The sequence below is a fragment of the Berghia stephanieae genome, chromosome 8, assembly GCF_034508935.2.
Source record: "Berghia stephanieae isolate SIO BIC M18660-M18661 chromosome 8, UCSD_Bste_1.3, whole genome shotgun sequence".
Taxonomy (NCBI): domain Eukaryota; kingdom Metazoa; phylum Mollusca; class Gastropoda; order Nudibranchia; family Aeolidiidae; genus Berghia; species Berghia stephanieae.
In genome coordinates this window covers 42785335-42795297 of record NC_088367.1, presented here as the reverse complement: position 1 = coordinate 42795297, position 9963 = coordinate 42785335, and the positions used below count along the sequence as shown (strand labels likewise).

The 9963-nt window shown below is 32.9% G+C and overlaps 1 protein-coding gene across 1 annotated transcript in view; it reads right to left on the bottom strand.

Annotated features, from left to right (window-relative positions):
- Nucleotides 1-7942: 7942 nt before the first annotated feature.
- Nucleotides 7943-9963, bottom strand: part of LOC144978724 (peroxisomal membrane protein PEX16-like) — a 12239-nt gene continuing 10218 nt past the window's right edge. Inside the window, exon 10 of the mRNA XM_078925149.1 lies at nt 7943-9963. This exon is cut by the window's right edge and continues 938 nt beyond it. The gene's annotated coding sequence lies outside the window, so the exon portion shown is untranslated.

Sequence of the window (9963 nt, the reverse complement as noted above, 5' to 3'; positions counted from 1 at the left end):
GTATTAACAATATTTAATGTTTAGAAAAAGATAAAAGTTTTATCTTGTGAACCTGGGATCCAGTAACAGTGGAAGGACGAGGGATCTTTTCTCATTATATCAAAAGTCTCGTTGATTGCATGGTGATGATTGCTACTAATATTAATTAGTAAAAAAAAACCCCATAAAACTCAATAGATCAATAAATAAAATAATAATTTAAATACCCTCGTCAAATCTGATGTCTTGTTGGATCCACGCTAGCTGTATTCTTGTTGAACTGCTTTTGAGTGATTTCCGACACTTGGTGTTTTTTAACACTGTTCTTCTTGGTGTGGGGGAAGTTTTGCTACATAAACTCGGATTATCGATTACTTACTACGAGAATGAATTGTTTTAGTGTCCTTGTAACTACAGGTTGGAATGGGCGGTGGAATTGAGGTTGTTTAACCCTCTCCTTACCACCTACAGCAAAATTGTCACATTTGTTACAAAACAATATACATTTTTTTCTTGTTCAGAGTATTTTGTACATCACAATGATCTCTGTTTAATTAATAAGAACATAACGTTGTTTTGTAGAGAGATTGTTTGAGTTTTAAAAAATCCCATTTTTCTGCTGGGTAAGCCTGCCATTTTTGGGAAAATACTGGAAATGGTTGATAAGGAGAGAGTTAATGATTTCTACATCATGGCACAAGACCCGAAGGGCGAGAGCTCAAGTGGTCGCAGGTTCAGATAAGTAAGTAAGCAAGTAAGTCTAATGATTTTTCCATGGGCAAATGATAACGTGTATGGAGTGTTGATATGCTAGCCAGATCTAAAGCAGCTGTTAGCCATTTTTGTGTGTGTACTTTTTATTCTAAATGTACTTTTTATTCTAAATAATAATAATTTGAAATTGAATGTAAGCTTCAATTTAATTACAGAAACAGATCAAATGAACGTTTCGGGCTTCGCCTTTATCGACAAAACAGGATGAATGAAACACTACTGATGAATGGGATAATTCATCTGTAGTGTTTCATTCATTCTGTTTTGTTGATAAAGGGGAAACCCGAAACATTCAATTGATCTGTTTTTGTAATTAAATTGATGCTTACATTCAATTTCACATTATTATTATTTCTTCGAGCTTCGAGCTGCAACATTTACATTACGTTTTATTCTATGTATTTGACTATGTTTAGTAAGAATACTTCATGACATTAACAACCAGGAGTGGTGAATGGACTGAATTTTTTTTTTTAAAGTATATAAATATTATGTTGTTGTGATTTATAAATAATCTGGAATACATTTTTATAGGTGATTGATTTTTTGTTTTGTTATAAAAGTATGTAAATAGAATGTAAGTAGATAATGAAGTCTATCTCTCCAGTACAGAATATCAATATCAACTACGTTCATTATTAATTATTCATCTAGCACCCAAATTCCCTATAGGTCATAACTAGGATAATAAAATATCCCCCCGGTGTATTATTATCATTATTCCTTAAAAATTCGTTATTCATATTTAAGTTGTTTTTTTTTTTTTTTAACCTTAACTTGCCTATGTAAGTCATTTATGTAACTGCTATTTCTATTTTTAAAATTTTTTTTTTTATGTTGGTATTTTAGGGCCATATTATTTTTGTATACCTGGATATCTCAGTGGCTAGAGCATCCACTCACCGCCCTCTCTCCTTCTCAGACAGGCAGTGAGTTTAGCAACCTGAGAATTTTTATTCTCTGTTACCATCTGGCACTTCTCCATTCCCTTTTATATTCTATCGTTATGTTATCCTTTCTTACTTCCACGAATCATGATGCCAATTTCCACATTTATTTTTGTTTTTGTTGCCTATTTTTTTTTTTGTGGGGGGGGGGGGGGGGGGGTGTCATAATTTAAAATTTATTCAATTTTGGGAAAGAGTGGGGGATGTCTACAATAAGAAATAATTATCTTATTATGCAATTGTATGGTGGGTAGACGAACACAAATGATGTGTGATAGCGGACACGGAAAGTTACAATGGATACCAGTTTAAGTTTGTTTTTGTTTTTTTGTTTTTTTTTAGTTGTTGTTGTCATGAAATTCCTCAGAGAAGTTAAAGTTAAGAATTGATAACTGGAATAACCCAAGGCTTTGCTGTTTCAAAAATTCCATTTCTCATCAGCAGCATGGGTATTTTGTAGATGAATTTATTACCCTCAAAGTACTGGGTGGGGTTTTATAACCTCTCATGGTGGGCAGAGAGGTCACTGTTGCTATGTCTTCTCTCTCCCTAGAATATCTATTTTCCCTTTCCAGGTTGCCCCCTGCCTTTGTTCTATCCTTAGCTGAGAGGGAAGCAGTCAAATATATAAAAAGTTTTTCTTGTTTTGTCTTTCTTGCATTGTCTGGCACCTTTCATACACACTTGTTCAGATCTTTATCTTACACCGGTGCTTGCTCTCTAGTTTCTTAATTTGATTCAATCGGTGACAATCTCATTGCACTATTTTATGCATGCTGTTGCATTGTTACATTTTGAGATAGCCTTCATGAGAGTAAATGAAAGCAAGTTTTTGACAGAGTGGCATAATTGAACTCACAAATAAATAATAATGTGAAATAGAATGTAAACTTTAATTTAATTACAAAAACAGATCAAATGAACGTTTCGGGTTTCCAAACAGGATGAATGAAACACTACAGATGAATGAGATAATGTGGTAGTGGCGTAGTTAAGATGAATATATCTTAACTACGCCACTACCACATCATCTCATTCATCGGTGTTTCATTCATCCTGTTTTGTTGATAAAGGGGAAACGGAACATTCATTCCATCTGTTTTTGTAATTAAATGGAAGCTTACATTCAATTTCACATTATTATTTATTTCTTCGAGCTACGAGCAGCAACATTTACATTTTTGAACTCACAGCAAATATGCACCGGAAATTTATGGAGATTCGGCTTTTAGACATGAATTCCTCATCCCTTTTGTCAACATTACTAGTTGCTCTTTTATGAGAGGAAGTATTTCTTGTGATAAAGAGAAAATGATAGAACTGGTATGACCAATTAAAACATGTCGTGGATTATCATTATTATTGGGCATTATCATCGTGTCGGACTGAAGATACAAAGAATACAGAGAGGGAGAGGAAGAGAGAGAGAGAAGGGGAGGGTGTGGGGGAGGGGGAGGCTAAATTGTTATATTCATTTTGACAATGCAATAATACATTACGCATTCTATGGAATGTGCTCCATTTTTAGCTATCATGTAAGTACATTAATGGGTTTTTTTGTCTTTGGAGCCTTGAAAACCAGTCTTAATAATAATGATGATGATGATGATGATATATGACATTTATATAGTACTTCATCTCATTAAAAAAATAAGCTTTTAAAAAATCTTTACAAAAGTCATACAATGTTAAATATTAATTCAACTTCAACAAGTGTAAACATTATAGTCATAATCATATTCCACAAGAGGGTTACAGGTGGAACATGTCAATTGATTCATGCATTTTCACTATTGATGCTAGGCGTTTAGGTGAGATGCTCACAACATCCACCAGCAGGATCTAATACGTACCAACACACAAAACTGTGTGTAACCTTAAATGTTTATAGTCTGATTTGTGATGATTTAGTGAGAACGTATCATAAAAATAGCTGTCTAAAAACAATAACAGAGAACTGGGTGACGTCAATTTCGTTCCTTCTATATTTATCATAAGTAGTGTTGTGTTGAAAATTGTAAAAAATACGTTTTTTTATATTCTATATATTATAAACTTTACCTCATTGTTTGTTTAAAAATTGCATACTTAATCATTAATATTGGGCATGAAGATCCCGAAGATAACTTTCAATAGATATTGTTCAAAACCCCCTGGTGTATTCTATATTATATATAAGATGTGCGTTGGTTAAAAATGTTTAAATGCAATATATCAGTAGAACACAATGTGCTAGGAATGAATAAAGTACAAATGTTATCATGAAGCACGTGTGTGTATTGCTTGGAATTTTATCTACCCTTTTTTTATGATTTAGTTACAATTTTGTTGTTACTTAAGGAGAGATCGCCTGCCTGGGTGGGGTTCCTGACCCCCAATAGTGGGCAGGGAGGTACTTACCGTGTCTTCTATACCCCTGCATCTGGTTTCCAACGTGCTTTCTGTCTTTGTCTTGGATGGAATGAGATTACTCGGTTTTGTCTGGTTCTGGCCAGATGCCCTGGCTGAGAGGGAAATGTATAGTTAGTTTTGGGAGAGGATATTTTGTTCCTTGTAACTCCTCTCTGGTATGCATTGTGTTATGTTTTCTTTATATTATATATGATTTGTAAAACATTTGAGTGTATTCCTCTTTGTGGGGACCTGTGCTTGTGTCCGGATGAGACTTTTAGTGATCTCATATAGTATAGATAGAATGCGCTTGGCCAAGGAGTTCACAACATTGCCATCCGGAAGTATAACGGACCAACACACAAACTCTGTGTAACCATGAACGTTTATAGTCAGGTTAATACAGTTTAGTGAGAACAACTCACAAACGCGGATGGCAAAAACAATAACAAAGGCCTGAGTGACGTCATCTTCGAACTATCTATAGTGCTCTTGGAATCTACATCTGTTCCCTATTTGAACCAATTCCCCTTTGTCTTATCTTTTCTTGGGTGCTTTAATTGTAATTCTAGAACTCTTTCCTATCCCATTTTCTTCATTTTTACTGGCGCTGATATGACCTTAATGTGTTGCAAGTGACGTAAAACCCTTAAAAACAAAAACATCTGCCTGGGTGGGCTTATTTTTTTTAACCTCCCATATTAGGAAGGAGGGTCACTTAACTCACTCAATCCTAGACATTTTTGCTACTTTTCAAAACTGAAAAAAATGTATTTAAAATGATCATGGACATAGATAGTTTTATTCAACTATCATTAACATGTATAAATTGGAAACATTAGCTTTGAAACTGCGCCTATAATTTGTCTATAAAAATGTAATAAATAGGCATGGGGTAAAAGTAATCTGGGGTAACGATGGATATAGTCGGTGTTAGGGTTGAGCGAGTTAATGTATCTTCTATTCCCCTATAATATGTTTTCCAACTTGCTTTCTGTCTTTGTCTTGAAATGAGATTACTTGGTTTCATCCTGGCTCTGACTGGGAGGGAAACCGTCAAAGGTATAGTTTTGGGAGATTATATTTTTTTGTCTTGTAAATCATCTGTTATCCACTGTATTGTTTTCATATTATTTATGATTTGTAAACATTCTTAGTGGGGACCTGTGCTTGTGTCTGGATGAGACTTTTAGGTGATCTCTATGTACTTTGATAGTGTACTCTTGGAATCTACATCTGTTTCCTATTTGAACCAAATCCCCTTTGTCTTACCTTTTCTTGAGTGCATGTTTGTAATTCTTAATGTGTTGCAAGCGCCGTAAAACCCCTAAAAACAAAACAAGGAGAGACCGTCTGCCTGGGTGGGTTTATTTTTTACGTCCCATAGTGGGCAGGAGGGTCAGTCACTTACTGTGTCTTCTATACCCCTAATATGTTTTCCAACTTGCTTTCTGTCTTTGTCATGGAATGAGATTTCTTAGTTTTGTCCTGACCCTGGCCGGAGCCCTTGGCTGGGAGGGAAACAGTCAAATGTATAGTTATAGTTTTGGGAGATATTTTTTTTCCTTGTAAATCATCTCTCTGCTCTGGGTAGGGTTAATCAGTCTTTTTACTGGAGTTCAGCACATAGAAAGGAGTCAGTCTATATGTTTGTGTAAACGTTCATTAAATTTTTGCCTCCTGAATTGGCAACCCTGTAACAGGCTACTTAAAGTCAGTTTTTTTTTTTGTTTTTGTTTTTTTGTGGTGGGTTTGTTTTTGTTTTGTTTTTTCCACTGAGTTATTCTGCGCTTTAACATCTCTAATGACCTCAACCTCCCATATAAGACTAGCATGGAAAGAAGTTACCAAGGCGACTTGTCAAAGACAGAATGAAGGCCTCTCCCCTCTTTTTATTATAATTATTCTATCAGTTGTCAAGATAAATTAAGATTCTTAGTAAGAAGATGTGCTGCACTGGATGAGATGATCTATTGTTTTAATGTAAACAACAGCAACAAATAGCAAAAGTTGCCCAAAGTATGGGAAGTAGAAATAGACATGAAATGAATGAATACTAGTCAAATAAAATTCAATTTGTTCATCATCTGGGGTAAACAATAGACCATTGCAAATATGCAGACGAATCTCAACCAGACACCTCCTTTGCTGTCGTTTGGCTATAACAATATAACAATAGGGAAGAAAAGTCTTGACATCAAAACCTCTACTCTTTTAGTTCCTAAATCCTTGGAAGTTTTTAAGGGTTTTACGGCGCTTGCAACACATTAAGGTCATATCAGCGCCAGTAAAAAGGAAGAAAATGGGATAGTAAAAAGTTCTAGAATTACAATTACAGCACCCAAGAGACAGTAAGACATAGGGGAACTGGGAACAAAATGGGATCAGATGTAGATTCCAAGAGAATACCACCAATGTACTTAGTTTGAGATCATATATTAAGTCTCATCCGGACACAAGAACAAAATCCAACAAAGAGGAACACACTCAAATGCTTACATTATACATAATACAAAAATAACAAATATAATAATACATAACAGAGAGATGATTTACATGGAAAAAAAATATCATCTCACAAAACAATAACAATGCATTTGACTGTTTCCCTCCCAGCTAGGACTCCGCCAAGACAAAATCAAGTAATCTCATTCCAAGACAAAGACAGAAAGCATGTTGGAGATAGAAGACACAGTAAGTACCCCACTGCCCACTATGGAAGGTCAGGAACCCCACCCAGTGTTGGAGATAGAAGACACAGTAAGTAACCCACTGCCCACTATGGGAGGTCAGGAACCCCACCCAGTGTTGGAGATAGAAGACACAGTAAGTACCCCACTGCCCACTATGGAAGGTCAGGAACCCCACCCAGTGTTGGAGATAGAAGACACAGTAAGTACCCCACTGCCCACTATGGAAGGTCAGGAACCCCACCCAGGATCCTTGGGAGGGTCTATGTACCCAGTCCTGTGTACTAATAATGAATCGGTTATATAAAAGTCACATAACTATTTAAGTAGCAGGATGTATCGGCAGATTCTTAAGATAATGGGACGTAAAAGAGGGAGGACAGATAATCTTTATTGACAATCAGCATATATTTAGACTAGAAAATAAGATAATATCACTCTGACACCAGAAGATGAATTACACAAGTATGTATCCAGTACTCCGGTAGAGTGGTTTTACACTTCCAATGAAATAGGAACCCATTTATTAACATTACACTTTTCTCCCCTATTCAATATATTATAACACACTGAAGATGACAAATTAACTTCTGGGTGGGGATCCTGACCTCCCATAGCGGGCAGGGAGGTACATACTGTGTCTTCTATCCCCTTATATCTGTTTTCCAACATGCTTACTTTTCTGTCTTTGTCTTGGAATGAGATTACTTGGTTTTTTCCTGGACCTGGTCGGAGTCCTGGCTGGGAGGGAAACAGTCAAATGCATAGTTATTGTTTTGGGAGATGATATTTTTTTCCTTGTAAATCATCTCTCTGTTATGCATTATTATATTTGTTATTTTTAATGAATAATGTAAGCATTTGAGTGTATTCCTCTTTGTTGGATTTTGTGCTTGTGTCCGGATGAGACTTATAGGTGATCTCAAACTAAGTACATTGGTGGTATGCTCTTGGAATCTACATCTGATCCCTATTTGTTCCCAGTTCCCCTTTGTCTTACTTTCTCTTGGCTGCTTTAATTGTAATTCTAGAACTTTTTACTATCCCATTTTCTTCCTTTTTACTGGCGCTGATATGACCTTAATGTGTTGCAAGCGCCGTAAAATCCTTAAAAAAAACAAAACAAATTAACTTAAAAGAGAAAACAAATAAATTCATGACTTTAAAATATATTGTCAATTTTTATTTCCCTTCCCCTGTATAAAAATGGTCAATAATTATTTTGATTCAATATGTTGTTCTCTTTTTTAAATATGAAATTTTAAAAAGGGGAAAAAAGAAAGAATGAAAAGAAAGATAATAAATTGACAAGAAACTCTGATTAACGACACAGACATGAATAAAAAGTAATAGGCAGTACGTAACTATAGTATATAAGTATATAATCATTTGGGCAGTTGGAAATGTTTTATAATGGTTTTGTAATGATGTAATGAGAAAGAAATATTAATTACCGTCACTTCTAAAAAATAATAATGGGATCATGGATAGCTCATACGGTAGAGTCACGCTCTCACCGGCCAGGCAGAGTTGTCATACCAGTAAAGTCGCGGGTTCAAACCCCCATCACCGCCGCGAAAATGTTTTATTCTCTTATTGTCTTCTGGCACTTTCCTACTCACTTCATCTCTTGCTGTTAAAAAATAATAATGGTAATGTATTCGCTTTTAAGATCTCATAATATCTGAATTTGAAAGGAGGGGGGGAGTCATCCTGTACATTCTGTATTTAAAACAATAGAATAGTTACAGATCTGCCAATGCCAACTTGAAAACTTCAAAATTCGTAATTTGACGGAGAAAAAAATATTGTACTCGCTATAAATAACTTTTAAAAATCAACAATTTACCCTCACGAGGATTAAATAACATTTAAAAATCCTTCAAATTATTGAGTCAGGCATCAGATTTCATTTTCAATCAGTTTTCAAGACTTAGAAATGCTGATGGAGTTCTGAAAATGGAACCAAATTTTGTATTTTACGAATTTTAGGTCTGGAATTAACGTGTGATTGAAATTAAAACCAAGGAATAATAGTAACAACAATAATAACAATAATAATAATAATAATATAAAATAATAAAATAATAATAAAATAATAATAATCAATAATAATAATAATAATAATAATCAATAATAATAATAATAATAATAATAAAATAATAATAATAATAATAATAATAATAAAATAATAATAATAATAATAATAATAATAATAATAATAATAATAATAATAATAATAATAATAATAATAATAAATAATAACAATGATAATAAAATAATAATAATAATAATAAAATAAAATAAATAATAAAAATAATAATAATAATAATAATAACAATAATAATAATAATAATCAATAATAATAATAATAATAATAATAATAATAATAATAATAATAATAATAATAATAATATAATAATAACTAATAATAATAATAATAATAACAATAATAATAATATAATAATAATAAAATAATAATAATAATAATAATAATAATAATAATAATAATAATAATGATAATAACAATAATAATAATAATAATAATAATAATAATAATAATAATAATAATAATAATAATAATAATAATCATAATAATCATAATAACAATAATAATAAAAAAAAGAAAAAGAGAAGCAGAAGAATATCAATATATCATAGTAAGGAATGCTTCGATCAAAGGCCTTTAAATACCCTGTGAAAAGTGAAAAAAAAAAAGAAAAAACAAGGCCCAGGCCAAAAATTTCCCGATATAATCATAACTAGGATCATCAATTACATGACTGGATTTCAAAAAAATATTAATTAAAAACGTATTCATCAAATACATATTTTAAATCATGGAGCTCACTCCCTGTCGGATTGCAATTTTAAAGTGATTTATACTTTTGGAGTCTTTGGTTATACTGTTCGATGTATTAACTGTCCTTGCAATAATAATTAAAAAAAAAAAATTGCCGAATAGTTGTAGAAGAATGTGTGATAAAAATTTTGTATTTGTTTCCAAGGGTAAATTTTACGAGAGTACTTGTATCATGGTCAATTTGATAAAAACTATGGACGATTTTGTATGACTGAATAAGGTCACCCCACTTTATTCTGTATTTTAAAGATGGGAGGGCTAAGTATTTTAATCTTTCCTCGTAAGGCATATTTTCAGTTTCACTCAAAACATTTGTTGC